At 43.1% G+C, this 16,407-nt stretch overlaps 1 protein-coding gene and 1 pseudogene across 5 annotated transcripts in view; one reads left to right on the top strand and one right to left on the bottom strand.

The window, feature by feature from the left end:
* PLEKHA7 (pleckstrin homology domain containing A7) overlaps positions 1 to 16,407 on the top strand; it is a 226,942-nt gene that overhangs the window by 50,907 nt on the left and 159,628 nt on the right. The window lies entirely within an intron of this gene.
* On the bottom strand, positions 12,218 to 12,851 carry LOC143643678 (U6 snRNA-associated Sm-like protein LSm3 pseudogene; annotated as a pseudogene).

Raw genomic sequence — 16,407 nt, 5'->3', positions numbered from 1 at the left:
GGGACTCCACTAAGTTGAAGTTTGCCCTAATAGAATGCTCCCTGGGTTGTTCTGGGGGTTGCTGGGGAAATTACATTTTAATGGGCATGCTCTCTTCTAAACTTTAACTAGCAAAGTCACGAAAGTGTTTGCCTGTTAATAATGTACCTGCTGAGTTGTTGAGCTGAAGTTTAACAACCAGTTTAATAAACAAGGTAGGGAATTTAAAAAATAGGACATCGAGAGCATGTGCATCCTAAAACGATTTCAGCATTTCTGTTGGACTAAGCGATTTTATGCTGACCAGGAAGGTTTTCGTTGTGGCCTTTCCAGGAGGTCTGTAATGTTGGTGGCCTTTCCGGGAAGCCTGATGCTTGGTACCCTGTCCCTGAAAATAATTTATTGTACAGCCTGTTTGTAGGTGAAGTAGGGAGCTATTTTTCACTACTTTGTGAAGGCACAATGCTGCGGCAGCTCTTTGTGGGTGGGATAGCACAGTAAAAAAGGGAGCACAGATTCGGGTGCAGGTAGATGCTGCAGGCATATACTAGCAATAAACTCTTGGCCAGAGCGAGGATGGGGCTGACTGAAGGATTAAAAGCAGGGAGTGGCGTTACTGTCCGGTATCTGAGATGACAAAGCCCTTCTGCAGTTTCCTTTCGGAAAGAGAAGAGGTTTAAAAACAATATATCTCTGAATGGAAAATTTAGGGAAACTGAAACAAAAGCTCCTCTTGGATTCTGGCGGTGTGTGTTACCGCAAGGGATCAGTACCTTTTGTTAGAGGCCCCGGATCTCAGTCAGGCCCTCTCTCGTTTTAGCTCCTGTTTTCACTTTTGCCCTCTGATTAGTGACTCCGGGTGTCCCTGTGTCTTACCCTCTTGGCTGTCTTGGTGCCCTGGTTAGCTTATGATTCACAATGTGGTTCTGGAAATAAGCTCCTCAAGGGGGGACTCTCTGCCTGGAAACCGATGTCCTCCAAGGTGCCAGGCACTTGTGGGTGTCTCACGCACACACACACACACACGCGCGCGCGCCTCTGCTCCTGAGTCTGACCCACCCTCTCTGACTCCAAACGGGGTTTTCTTTCTCATGCTTCTCACCTGTTTTATTAAAAGAGCTACTATATGCCAGGCAGGCATTGTGCTAAGTGCTTTCACGTGGACCATCTCATTTACTCCTCAAGGTGCTGGTATTGTTATTGGTGCTATTTTACAGATTAGAAAATTGAGATCAAGAGCGGCAAACTAACTTGCCAAAGAAGTTATTGGTGATGTCTCTATTCAGGCATGGGGGTATTCCTGACGAATTCTTACCTCTAGGCTACAAACCTCCCTTTTCTGGGCTTTGAGCTGAAGTGGAGTGGATGCCTCAGGGAGAAAGAACATGGCCCATTCTCCCTTCCTCCCTGCTTGTCTGTCTACAGACAGCATTTCCCACTTTCCCCCAAGGAGTGGGAGTGCCCTAAAGGTGCATTGGTACTAGAGAAGTGCCAGACACTGTGGGGTTAGGGTAGTGAGGTTTATAAGTTTATCTCCCCCAGTTGTTGTTATCATTGTTAGTACAATTCATAAAAATCAGGAGAGAAAACAGCAACAAATGCGGGATTCATCTGAGATCAGGGTCTTCAAGTTTACTTTATCATGTATATCTCATTAAAAAATAAGTATACACCCCAATATATGTATTTATGAATTATTTGTGAATCATATACACAAACTGCTATACTAATGTACCTATAAGACATAACGTATTTAAAAAGGATAATCCAAAATAAACATGAATGAATGGTCTAATGTTTTCTTCCTGAACTGCAGTGGGTCATCTTGAGCATTCCAGGATTGAGTGAGCCCCAGTATAGAGACCCCTGGTCCTCCCTGTTTATGTGATGATGATTGCTCTGCTATGTAGCCTGGTGCCCTGTGAGAGACAGCATGCCTGGATGGGCCCTCCATTTTTAGGACCTCTAATTTTATGTAACAGGCAGGCCTTGTCCTTCCAGCCCTCATGTTATTTGCTGGGAGTTTTACCAAGAATGGAACTCTCCTAACTAATGTTCGGCTATAGTCCTTTGTTGTTATCCTTGAGCCCCTCTGTCAGTACCAACAACTTGCTGACATCCTAGGATAGAAGGGAAAGGCCATTTCTAGGGTCTTGGGTACAGCTCAAGAAGAAAGCAAGGAGAGAAGGCTGGGGCCTGGGTTGGAGGGAGAGGCAAGTTATTTCTTCTGTCTGAATGCGGTGTAGCTGCAGATCTGAGTCCAGACTATCCCATGCCTATGGGCACCTGCTGCCAGACTCCAGGGCTGCTAGAATGAGGCACATGTGGCTATGCCCTGGCGTTCTGACCTGTTGTACATGTAGCTCTCCAGGGAAATGGTCATCAAGATTTAGGCCGCAAAGTAAGGCCATTTGTCCGCCTCCTTTCCTTTGTCCCCAGTCAGCTGACGGCAACTCTGGCACTGCATCCCAGTGCCTGCGATTGGGTGCTGGGCATTCCATTGTCAGGGCTCGCTGATTTTCAGAAGCAGGTAATGATTTTTCTCTGAGAGTTGGAATCATGAAGTAGGGCAGACAGGTTTCTCTGGAGCTAAATTTAGGGCTTAGAATCCAGAGGTGGCTGGGAGAAGCTGTATTTAACTCCCACCCCACCACCAAAAAAAAAAAAAAAAATCCTAAATTAAACAGGATACAAGGAACCTGAAGATACCTTAACCAAATTGGAACACATACCTCTAAAAATAAAAGATGCTGAAATCTGGAAAATACCAAGCATGGTTGCTTGGTCAGGTGCTTTCTTCTCTGCTTTTCTATTTTTGCCACCTCCATCCCAGGACTGGAGCTATACGGTGATGGCATACCTCTCCTCTAGGAGGACTGAGTGGTGTATAAGATGTCTTTTCATGATTCATGGTTCTGGGCCAGGGGAGTGGGGAAGTCATCTGCTCTACAGATGGGGAGGCTGAAGCTAAGAGAGGCCTTGGCGATGGTCCCCCGGGGTGACTGCCCCTGCTCCTCATTCCCTATTCTAGTTAGCTAGCTGCCAGAATGTGATAGACCAGAAACAGAATGGCTTTTAGAAGGGGGAATTTATTAAGTTGTAAGTTTACATGTTCTAAGTCTGTGAAAATGTCCAAATGAAAGCAAGTCTATAGAAATGTTCAATCTAAGGAATCTGGGGAAGAATACCTTGGTTCAAGAAGGCCAATGACGTTCAGGGTTTCTCTCTCAACTGGAAAGGCACATGGCAAACATGGTGGCCTCTGCTAGCTTTCTCTTCTGGCTTCTTATTTCATGAAGCTCTCCTGGGTGTGTTTTACTCCTTTGTCTCTAAAGGTCTCTGGCTGCGCGATTCTGTGGCTGTTTCCAAAATGCTTCCCTCTTAAAGGGCTCCATAAGCAACCCCACCTTGAATGGGTAGAGACACATCTCCATGAAAACCATCTAATCAAAAGTTACCACCCACAATTGGATGGGCCACATCTCCATGGATAATCAAAAAGCTCCCACCCAGCAATATTGAATGAGGATTAAAAGACGTGGCTTTTCTGGGGTCCACAAATTCAAACCGGCACACTCCCTTTCTCTGGCATGGGTTCAGCCGTTGACTCTCTGGGGAGGGGCCAGTGTGCTGTTGCTTCTCTCATGCCTTTAACTCAGAAACCCCATCAGTGCCACCTGGTTCCCAAGGGGCCAGTGGCCAAGGCCCACGACCTGGGGGCCTGCGATGTCTCTTCTTTCTCCTGAGTATTGGGCAAACTGCAGTGCCTGAGAGATTCGCAGAAACAGAGGCTCAAATGAGGCTGCCCAAAAGCCCCAACGAAGTGCCTGTATCCACAGGCAGAACATTAGTTTGCAGGGAGAGAAGAATTATGGTGGCTTTAACCACAGCTGACAAATAGTGGGTACTTAGGGCATATTGGGCCTGTCTCCAGGGTCCTTTTTATGGAAGATCTCACAATAACCTACAAAGTGGGTACTATTATCATGTCCATTTAGTAATGTGAAAACCCAGATTATGTATCTTGTCCAGGGTCACACAGCCAGCAAGAGGTAAAGATGGAATTTTGAACTCAGACAATCTGCTTCCAAAGCCTGTGCACTTAACTCCCGTGTTATGTTGGTCATTTCTGCCAAAGTCAGAGGCCCTGGGCAAGCCCTGTTTAGTCCCAGGCCCCTGCTGCTCCCCCACATTTTTGGAAAAAGGGTAAAATAGAAATGCCCCACTTTTTCCTCATTTACTCCCTTTCTGGAGTGGGAGTGTATCAACCTGACTTTGTCATGCAGTTTTCTGATTTATACCTAGTGTATCTTACTTTTTAAATTAGGGCTGTTGTAGGTTTTCAGAAAAATCATGCAGAAAGTACAGTGTTCCCATGTCACCCACCTCCCTAATTTTCCCTGTTGACATTTTGCATTAGTGGGTATCTTTGCTACAATTGATGAACTAATATTATATTATATATATATATTATTATTATTATATTATAATTATGTACACTGTACTCCATAGTTTGCTTTGGGATTCACTTTTTTTGTTGTATAGTTCTACGGTTTTCAAAAATGTTATTCTGGTAATGTGTGTACAACATAACATATCCCATGTTAACTGCTTTCAAGTATATAATTCTAGTGGTGTTAATTACTTTCATAATGTTGGCCTATCATATATACCTGGAGCATTTTGGTTGGGCCCATCAAGAACATATTTTCAAGCACCTACTATGTGCTAGACCCTTTGATAGGGCCTTTACTCATGTTATTTCACATGGTCAACTGAGGTAGGTATTTCTGTCCCCGAATCAACAGATCAGGCCCCCAAGCCTGTGGCCTCCATCTTTAGGAGGGTGCAGTGGGGCTGATGTGACCCCTCCACTCTCCTGGCTCTGCCAAAATCTAGCTTGGAAGCCGGTAGGTAGGTTAGAGGGACCGGATTGAAATAGCATGTGCCCTCTTCCAGGGAAGATGCTGGGTACAGAGGGGGTCCTCACTGCATCCTCCACATCCAGCAGACCCTACCCTGAGGACAGGAGCTCATGAGGCCCCCTCGGGAGTGGCCAGGGGCGGGTGCAAACTGGAGAGCCTCTTTTCTGGGCCACTTCTCCGGTTGCCTGTAGCCCGTAACTGTAAACTCTCCAGAGCTCTCCACTGCCTGGTTGGAAGCCGAGGGAGGCTCAGTGCCTTTGAGGGGCCAGGGTAGGTGTGAGAAGCAGGTGCTTTCCCCGCTTTGAATGTGGTTTTCCAGTGAACCTGGTGGAGGCTGGTGTCAGGATCACCTCAAGGTGTTGGGGGGACCTTTCTGCAGCCCTATCTGGCTGACTCGCCAAGATTTTACGATTTCTCCAGGAGCCTTATTCATCTTTGTGAGTGGCAGAGAAACCAGCTGGGCATGGGGGTGGTTTAGAGACCTCACTGAGGATATTTGGCTGAAGGACCTGACTTTCCTAAAGCTGGAGGATTTTGGGGTTGGGTATTGGAAAAACTGTAGCCAGAAAATGAGGTGTAATGTGTTTCAGATAATGAGGCTCTTCAGCCAGAGACCCTCCTTCTCCTCATCCCTTTCCCCTGAGAGCACAACCTGCAGTGACCTTCCTGGAGGAGGGGAAGGGAGAGTTGCTGGGCTGGGTCTGTCCTAGGGGAGAATAGACTGGGGAGGGGTGGGTGAGGTGTGGATTGAGGTGATGACAGGAAGCTGGGGGTCTGAGGACAGTTTGGGTTCAAGGAGGTGACAGGTTACTGGAGGGAGAGCTGCTTGCCCACCCTGGGCCAACCCCTGTGTGCCTCAGTGTCCCTGCTGTGTGCTTGGGGTGGCAGCATTTCTGCCCTTGGGGAGGCCTCAGCTGTGGGGTGTAGTTGTTACACAGTCGTTGTTGTTGTTATTTATTATTTAAGCACCTCTCCTGCGGCTGAGCAGGGACTCGTGGGTGGAGTTTCACCTTGGGCTGCCTGCCGGTCCCCTTTCTCCTCTGGCCCCTGCTGAAAACCTTTTAGACCCACCGTTTCCTGGGGACACTGCGCTAGACAGCCATGGGGTCTGAGGAGCCTCCCCAGAACCCCCAGAGGCTCTTCCTCCCTTTGTGTAGTCTGCAGCACCTGCTTTTGCCAGGTGTGAGGGTCATAGTCCTGCACCCCCATTCCCAACACCTTCTTCCTCCTCCCTCCCACCAGGAACTGGACCTGGTCTCACTCCAACAGTGCCCAGCACCCAGCACCCAAGTCTCAGGAAGCAGCTGAGTAAATACAGGGGCAATTTGGAGGCTAGTTCTTCAGTGGCTTCTCACCTCATTCCTGTTTCCTGGCCCAGCTCAGACTCCCGGGTACCCTGTGCCTTCTGCTCTGGGTGCCAGGCCCGGGGGGGACTATGGCCAGCCTCTCCAGGTAGCCCTTGATGCTCCGACCTGGCTGACTGCGGGAGCAGGGAGCTGCCGACTGCACATTCTGGCCGGGAGTCAGCGTCCAGGAGTGAAGGGGCTGCGCGTGGCCCAGAGTGGACAGAGCAGCCGCTCGCAGCAGGTGCACGGAAGGGGGGGCTGTGGTGGGGAGTGGGAGTGAGTGTGAGGGAAGTGCGTGTGTGCCCTGCCTGGGTGGGAGAGTGGAGTGCTGGGGGCATGGGGTCAGGAGACCAGGATTACAATTCGTTACTGCATTCCAATTCATGCCCTTCAGGGGGCCCCACGGGACCAGCTTCAAACCCACCTGCATCACTTCTGCCCCCCAGGTGCTGTCCTCCACTGCTGCAAGGGGAGCCCTAGGCATCCTGCCCCACCCCCGCTCCCAGCCCTGGGAGCCAGGTTTTCTGGGAGCACTCCAGCCAGGAGCCAGGAACTACACACTGATAAAGAAGTGTTTTCATTCTCGGGGGCGTTAATTAACACAGATTAGATTTCAACTGAGTGGGCCTTTTGTTGCACTAGCCTTTCTAATCAAGATGGTTTCAATATGCCAGTGTTTTCACTGAGCCAATCCAGGTTCATTACTTTGGTCTCTTCCTACCTTGAGTTTTCAGACCTGATGTTATTACTCATGGCCCCACTGGGTCCAGTTTTTAAAAGTTGATTTATTGCTGTCCTGACCTCTCCCTCAGCCGTCACCCTCACAGATTTCTGAGGCTGGAAGAAGATAATTCAAGCATGTAGGTATCTTTTGTTGGCTCTGGGACTTTTGTTAAACATTTACAAACATGCGTTCTTCAGTTTCCCAAAGAAATTTGGCACAAAAAAGATGGGCTTTAAATTATTTCAAAGTTGTTGTATTTATTAATCAGTCTCATTAATAAGTATGATTCCATCCTGACCAAAAAGGGAAAAAGAAATGTAACGAATGAAGTATCAGTGTCTGAGAGAGTTCAAATAGAGTCGAGAGGCTGCTCTGGAGGTTGCGCTTATGCAAGCTTCAGTTAGACCTTCCTACTTATCATAACCTACCAACTCCCACCCAATCCTAAAGAACACCTAGGGCAATATATAAGATTCCACAAGGGCTCCTTGCACCAGTGTACCTGCCCAGAACCTACAACCTCCAGATGTGTCCCTGGACCAGATATATCCTGAAACCTAGAGGGCCCAGCCTCTCCAGAACATCAGATAGGTCCATCTCCCTATCCCATATTGACAGATCCTTCCAATATGAAAAAGTTAGAATGACCAGTGCCCAAATACCCCTAAAGAGAGGGATAGAAAGACCAAAGGTGATAGTGGAGCTTTACAGAGAAGATAGGATTTAATCATTAAATTGATATCCCTTTCAGTCTCCAGTATCATGGAGCAGCTAGAAGTAAAAACCTAAAATTGTGGAATCATAACCCATGTCAAATTCTGAAATACGTTCTACAACTAATTGTGGTGCTGTGCTTTGAAATTTATTGCTTTTTTGTATATATGTTATTTTTCACACACACGAAAAATGGATTGTGATGATAAAAAAAATATTCAAGCCCTCTAGCTTCCTATATTCTGGAGCAGCTAGAAGAAAAAATCGGAGAGGTTTGTATGGTAGCCCATGAAAAACTCTGGGATCTGTCCTGTAACTACTTGTTGAGGGGTCCTTTGGAAGCTATTGCTTTTTTATTTTTTTGCTTTGTGTATACGATATATTATACAATTAAAAAGTTATAAAAAAGTAAGTATGGAGAGAGGCTGGAAATAAATCAGTCAGTGGTCTCGGTGGGAAGCTGGGTCAAAGGTATGAAGGGGCCCTGTGGCTGGAGGCCGGTCACCCAGTATAAGGACGTGGGGCTTCCTGGCTTTGGCAGAGGTCTGGGTGCCCTCCCCTCCCCAGCCTTGACACTCCCATTTTTACAGTGGGTGCTGCTTGTGCTTCTGGATGAGAGCCTTTGTGTTTCTTATTCTTTTAAATATTGTTTTCTCTGGTTAGAGAAACAATACATGCTTTTGTAAGTAAGGAATTAGCAAAGAAGAAAATAAATCCCCGTAATCCTACTGCCTAAGATAATCAAAGTTAAGATCTGAGCATGTTTCCTTCTAGAGGTTTTGGGACATTTAAAAATATTGAAGTTTTATAGTCTCTGCATATATAGAGTCTGTATATCTTGCATTACAAAGTAGTTATTCTTTTTTTTTAGTGAAAATAATACATATTCGATTGTAGAACATTTAGAAAATACAATGGAAAATTACAAAGTTGAAATGTAAAAATTACACCTAATAATTCCTTCATCAAGAAATAACCACCTTTTTTGGGGCGGACCACATTGGCTCAGCAGGCAGAGCTCTCACCTGCCATGCCCGAGACCCGGGTTCGATTTTGGGTGCCTGCCCATGTTAAAAAAAAAAAAGAAAAGAAAAAGAAAGAACCACTTTTTTGCATAGATAAATGCCAGTCTTTTTTTTTCTCGTGCATACATGCACATCTCCCTTCATCACAATTGGGATCATGCATATACAGGCTTTTTTTCTTTTTTCTTAAAAACATCCCAGGGTGGGCCATGGTGGCTCAGCAGGTAAGAGTGCTTGCCTGCCATGCCCAAGGACCCGGGTTCGATTCCCGGTGCCTGCCCATGTAAAAAAAAAAAAATCCCATATATGTTGTGTCATGACATCATGTTTTCCTCCAAGAAGTGATTTTTAATGGCTATGTGGTATGCTGTTATTGATCCATTTGGACAGGTCCTGAGTTTTTAACATAAGGTCCCACCATCATGAAGCTGGCAGTCTGTCATCGGGGTGTGCCATCAGTTAATCAATCCCTTGTTTTTGGACACCGAGGTTGTTTCCAGTTTCTGTAATGCCTATAAGTAATAATGTGTTAAACATCTTTGTGCTTGAACTTCTTTCTATATTCAGATTAGCAAGGACATGTATTCTTGAATATCCTACGTGATTTAGTTTGAAAGTGGTTGTGAAGTAGGCTCTTTTTTTGTTCTCTTCCAACTTCTGGGCTCTGTGTTGCTATATGGAAAGTCTTATCTCTTCCATTAAGACAATTCCTTAGTAAGAGTGACTAATGCTGCCTAAAACCAGGGAAGGTGATAGATAATGGCACACATTTCATGTATGTAGCACTTAAACCTGCTGTGTCAGTTGGGATTGTCTGTGCTGTTTTTACTGAATCCTTCTCTTTAGGGCAGCATAACTTTTGGAGAGACTGGTTAAACTGCTTTAGAGTAAGTTGACAGGACTGTCCAGTGCCTAACTGCCAGAGACCTCTGATAAGGGTGAGTTACTATTTCCTGTCTCTTATCCAGTTACAGGAAACTCAAAGTGAGGCTAGCTGAGATGCCCTTTGTAGACAAAATGTGGAGTTAGGGCATAGCCAAGAGTAGGCTTCCTGGAGAGACTTCAGACCTGCAAAATCTACGACTGCCAGAATTTTCCATTATTCCTGTCATGGTCCTATATTAGGTATTTTAAAAATATAAGCTACCTTTGTAACTTATTGTAGCATTGTGGGCATGGGATCTTTGAAGGGTTCTGTGGACAGGGGGAGAGAGCCACAGCACCAGGTGATGGGAGGAATGTTGAGCTGGGGTCTAATTTTTGCTGTGCCATTAATTAGCTCCATGACTTTGGGCAAGTCGCTTCTCACTGGGCATCTACTCTAAGTAGGTGTTGATTTGCTATGGGGGTTAGTACCCTTCTTAGAATTGCACCTGCAAGGCCATCATTAATAACTCTAACCTCCAAGCCAAGCACAGCACCAGGTACAGAGTGAGCATTCAGCTTGTCCATGTACACACATGTCCATGTACACACATGTCCATGTACACACATGTGCATGCACCACTGAGCTCCTCCATTCTGACAATAGACTATGCCCGATTGCCTCATCCTTGTGAAAAGAGTTGAAAGGAACATATTTCTGCAAACTAGATCAGTGGGTGTGTTACCCTCTCCCACCATGTGACTGTGTTTGGTCTCTCTTCCCCTTTCTAGATGACTGGGTGTCTATCTAGCCTTAATGCAGTCATTTTTTTTTTTTTTTTTTTTTTTTTACATGAGTAGGCACCGGAAATCGAACCCGGGTCTTCTGGCATCGCAGGCAAGCATTCCTGCCTGCCGAGCCACCATGGCCCGCCCAATGCAGTCATTTTTTATTTCTTGTGTGTTCTCTAAATTTCCACATTCTAAATAAGCAAGTATATTATTCCAAAACCTGCCTTTATTTCAGATAACTGAGAGCAGTCCTTATAATCAAAATGCTGTTCTTTCCCCACCGTCACTCCTGAGCCTCCTGGAGGTCGTATTTACAGTTCTTCTATTATGTACTGCTGGTCCTGAATCAGTCTGGAGCCCCAAGGTCCTGGCAGCCCCAGATTTGAAGGAGTTTCTTCTTGGTTGGTTGACATTTGCAGAGCTGTATTTTCTTCCTTAGTCCACTCCCCAGTAGCTTAAACCCGGGAACTACTCCCTGAGGAGTCATTGTGTATCCCCCACCACATGGCTTCTCTTCTTTTGACTTTGTCAGGAAGTGGATATCTATCTGCTTACTTGACACAAGAAGATGAATGCTTATTGGAGCTCGTTGGAGGACTTTGACTCCTAGAAGAAATTTGAAGACATTCCCTTAGAATGTTTTAACTGACAGGGCCCCTTGCATTCTAAACCTGCCCCTAACCCCCACTATGTTTTCCTTTAGAGGGGAACAGATGGGAGGTGACTTGCTCCAGACTCTGCTCTGCCCCCAAAGTTGGAGGCTTGTGAGTTAGTTTAGCCGGGCAACTTCCCTTACTTGGCCCTTGGCCTTTCTGATTACTCTGGGTGTTTTATTTCATACCTTGGTGAGGTGGCTTGAGCCCAACTGTGTTTCTTATCCTGAACTCCCAAATGGCACCCTCTGGTGGGGGCTCATGTTCAGCACCAGTTGGAAAAAGAACAACTTAGAACTCTATTTAAATTAGTGACATTCTTTAAGCTTCATTGATTCTGAGCTTGAATGTATACCTTATCTCCTCTATTCGTATGTGTATGACTGCCTTCTTCAGTTAATTCAAACACTAAATGAACCTCTGCAGTGTTCTCGGCACTGTGCTAGAGGCTGGGTAATCAGAGAGGACTAAGTCATGGCACATCAAGATGCCCCAGTTCAGTACAGTGTTTCCATCTGGGGTGATGGAAAGGAGTTGGTAATGGATGGTGGTAATGGCAGCACAGCATTGTGAATGTAATAATGCCACTGAACTGTACACTTAAAAATGGTAAAAATGGCAAATTTTATGTTATTGTGTACGTTACCACAATAAAATTAAAAGATGCCCCAGTCCAGAAGGTACAAGCAGATGGTTGTATAACAACCATAATGAGACAAATGGCCTCATTGGGACTTTGTATAGAATGGTTCAGGAACACAGAGGAGAGGCCATCCATTCCATGGGATACAGAAAAAGGAAGGCTTAATAAAAAACTGCATCCGAATTGAGCCTTGAAGGAGGGAAGGAAATTGCCATATAGATGTGCAGAAGGGCCTGCCTACCTGCTTGCCTGCCTGCTTCCTCCCCTCCCTCCTCTCCTCCCTTCCTCCTTTCACCTGCAAGCCTCTACTATAATCCTGCTGCAGCCTAAGCGCCATGGTTTGTTAGGAGTTTAGATTTTCTCCCTTTTCTCTAGAGCGCCTAGCATAGTGCTGTGTATCTAACAGTTGTTTGGGAAATATTTGAGTAAATAAATACAAATCCGTCTGACAAGAGAAGTAAAAATCATGCTAACAGTTGAAGAGACCAACTTTTAAATGAATCAGTGTATATAAAAGTGAGGCATGGGAAACTTTTTTTTTTTTTTGACTGTTGTTTTTTTAATCAAAAAAGGAAGTCAGGTTTAATTTGAAGAAGAAAAATCAGAAATTGTTTGGAAAAATAATGGTGCAAACCAATGCCTGGAAAACAGTTCTACATCTTGTGATTACATTTTTTGGAAGGGTTGCAAAAAATAAAAATTCTATTTAGCTTAAGAACTTGAAAGTTATCTACAAATCATGAAAAAATCTTGGTTATTTCTTAACATCAAAATTTACACCGACTTCTCCTTTCCATATCTTCGACATTTGAAGAGGTGATAGTACAAAGTCTCCAATTTTCCACACAGGACAAATTCTTTTTTTTCAGCCAACTCTCAATGGGGGGGCAACTAGTACAACACCATCACCTCGGACAAAAAGCATTGGAATATTCCGTTTCGTTGATTTATATATCTCTTCATATGTTTCTTCATCAATTTCTATAGTAGTCACAGTTTCTTCCACATCTCCCAATATCATATTTAAATGTTGATCATAAGCATGTAATCTGCCTCGAAGCTCTCGGTCGTTTCTCATTTTCACGTAAATTCGCTCATCCAGACTGAGCCTGATGAGATCCAGGGGCTCCTCTACGGTGTTGGTAGTTTGTTGCTGATCCATGTCGTCCGCCATGTTTCAAACCCCGAGGCATGGGAAACTTTTAACTCTCTTCTTAACTGTTTTATTTTGTTTCCTACCAGAGATACTATTTTGGAAGATTTCTGTGACCTTTCAAATGCTACAGCATCTTGTATTATTAGGTTTTTATTCTGTGCTTCAGTAGTATGGATAAGAGAACATTTATGATGATGTTTTTATTCAATTTTATGATCTTTTTTTGTAATTGTTTAACAAAGTCTAGTTTGCTAACTGCCGGAATGCAACACACCAGAAATAGATTGGCTTTTAATAAAAGGGGATTTATTTTGTTGGTTCTTCAGAGGAAAGGCAGCTAACTTTCCACTGAGGTTCTTTCTTACGTGGAAGGCACAAGATGGTCTGCTGGTCTTCTCTCCAGGTCCCTGGGTTCCAACAACTTTCCCCGGGGTGACTTCTTTCTGCATCTCCAAAGGCCTGGGCTGAGCTGCAAGTGCTGAGATGAGGAATGCCGAGCTGCTTAGGCTGTGCTACATTGTGCTCTCTCATTTAAGCACCAGCCACTTAAGTCAAACGCCACTCATAGCAGCAGACACGCCTCCTAGCCGACTGCAGATGTAATTAGCAACAGATGAGGTTCACTTACCATTGGCTTATGTCCGCAGCAACAAGACTAGGTATGCTCACCTGGCCAAGCTGACAACTGAATCTAACTAACACACAAAGTATATAGGACCCTACAAATATCTTTTGTAGAGTTTCCTCTGACTGTTAAGTCCACCCAGTAAAACACTCAATGCTCCAACTCAGTTTAGCTTCCTGTTGTCTCAGGGGTCAGTCCCTGAGCTTTATATAGGCTTCTGTTTGATGGGTCAACTTTCTAGCTATGATAAAGGCCAAATTATTCTTTTATATATCTGGTTGCAATTTGTCACATTCCCTTTTTACCAGTTTAGTGATGGGAAAGGGGAAGAAACATATAAACACTATATAAATTTGCTTTGCATTTGCTCACAAAGAATAGATTTTTTTATTTATTTAACAACAATAAAATAAACACAAACTAGAAAAACATCTTCCTTTCCAACCAAATTTACTATCAGCCGTAGCTGGAGTTTGTGCCCTTAAATGCAGTACCATTTATTCAAAAGTTAATCAGTAGAGAGCCCTGATATAAATTGTCATTATAAATTCTGTATTTTTCAGTACAAAAATATGTAGGACAAAAAAATGAAAATTTTTTAAAATAGTTTTTTAAAAAGAGAAGTCATATGTTTACAGAAAAAATCATGGAGAAAATATAGAGTGGTCGTCTGCCTCCAACCCATTATTGACATTTGTATTAGTGTGGTAACCTTTGTTACAATTGATGAATGAATATTGTTGTAATTGTACTATTAACTATAGTCCATAGTTTACAATAGGGTTTACTGTTTATGTTGTCAAGTTCTATGTTTTTTTTTATGTTCCAGTAATGTATACACAACCTGAAATTTCCCCTCTTAACCACATACATATATATGTATATATACTTCAGTGTTGTTTATTATATTCACAATATTGTGCTACCGTCACCATCATCCATTACCAAAACCTTTCCATCAAACCAGCCAGAAACTCTGTACCAATTAAGCATTATTTCCCTGTTCTCTACCTCTATCCTAGTTCCTGGAAACCTGTATTCTAGCTTCTGACTCTAAAAAGTTCCTTATTCTAATTATTTCGTTATCAATGAGATTATACAATATTTGTCCTTTTGTCTGGCTTATTTCACTCAACATGGTATCTCCATGGTTCATTCATATTGTCACATATGTCAGAATTTCATTCCTTTTTAAGGCTGCATAATATTTAATTGTATGTATTTCATTGTTTATCCATTCATCTATTGATTGACTTGGGTTACTTCCACCTTTGAGCAATTGTAAATAATGCTGCTATGAACATTGGTGTGCAAATATCTGTTCAAGTACCTGCTTTCAATTCTTTGGATATATAACTGGAAGTGGGATTTCTGGGTTGTGTAGTAATTCTGAGGTACTGCCAAATTTTCTTCTATGACAGTTGCATCAAATGGATGTGAATTGGTATCGTCTTGTGGTTTTGATTTGCATTTTTCTAATGGCTAGCGATATTGAGCATCTTTTCATATACTTTTTGGCCATTTGCATACCTTCTGTTCTAGTTTGCTAGGTGCTGGAATGCAATATACCAGAAATGGAACAGCTTTTAACAAGGGGAATTTAATGAGTTGCTAGTTTAGAGTTCTAAAGCCATGAAAATGTCCAAATTAAAGTAAGGCTACAATGTCCAAATTAAAGGCATCCAGGGAATGCCTTGATACCTTGGTTCAAGAAGGCTGATGAAGTTCAGGGTTTCTCTCTCAAGTGAGAAGGCACATGGCAAACACAGTCAGGGCTACTCTCTCGGCTAGAAGAGCACATGGCAAATACGGTGTCATCTGCTAGCTTTCTCTCCTGGCGTCCAGTTTCATGAAGCTCCCTGGGAGGCGTCTTCCTTCTTCATCTCCAAAAGTCGCTGGCTGGTGGACTCTGTGCTTCGTAGTGTTGCTCTCTCTGAATCTCTTTCTCCAAAATGTTTCCTCTTTTATAGGACTCCAATAAACCAATCAAGACCCACCCAAATGGGTGGAGACATGTCATCCCCTAATCCAGTTTAACAACCATTCTTGACTAAATTACATCAACCAGGGAGATGACCTCATTACAGTTTCAAATATACAGCATTGAATAAGGATTATTCTACCTTTAAGAAATGAAATTTATATCAAAACATGGCTTTTCTTAGGGGGCATACTTCCTTTCAAACCAGCACACCTTCTTTGGCGATAGTCTATTCAAGTGTTTGCCCATTTTTAAATTAGGTTGTTAGGCTTATTGAATTGTAGGATTTCTAGATAAATTCTGGATATCAAACCCTTATCAGATCTATAAGAAATGGAAAAATTTCTTCCATTCTGTAGGTTGTGTTTTTTTATATTAATTTTTAAGTTTTAAAAAAATATAACAACAAACACAAACATTCTTAACATATGATCATTGCATTCTACATATATAATCAGTAATTCACAATATCATCACATAGTTGCATATTCATCATCATGATCATTTCTTAGAACATTTGCATCAATTCAGAAAAAGAAATAAAAAGACATTCAGAAAAAGAAATAAAAAGACATTCAGAAAAAGAAATAAAAAGACATTCAGAAAAAGAAATAAAAAGACTTTCAGAAAAAGAAATAAAGACATGTAGGTTGTTTTACTTTCATGATGAAATCCTTTGATGCACAAAAGTTTTTAATTTTGATGAAGTTCCATTAATTTAATGTTATTTTTTAATTTTGTTGCTTCTGGTTTTGGTTTAAAGTCTAAGAAATCAATGCCTAACACAAAGTCCTTAAGATGCTTCCCTACATGTTCTTCTAGGAGTTTTATAGTCCTGGTTCTTATATTTAGGTCTTTGATCCATTTTAAGTTAGTTTTGTTTGTGGGTAAGTTATGGGTCCATCTTCATTCTTTTGCCTATGGATATCCAGTTTTCCCAGTACCATTTGTTGAAAAGACTATTCTATCCCAATTGAGTG

This window comes from Tamandua tetradactyla, chromosome 8 (genome assembly GCF_023851605.1).
Source record: "Tamandua tetradactyla isolate mTamTet1 chromosome 8, mTamTet1.pri, whole genome shotgun sequence".
Taxonomy (NCBI): Eukaryota; Metazoa; Chordata; class Mammalia; order Pilosa; family Myrmecophagidae; genus Tamandua; species Tamandua tetradactyla.
Note: the sequence above shows the minus strand (reverse complement) of the source record. Positions and strands in the feature narration are given on the sequence as shown.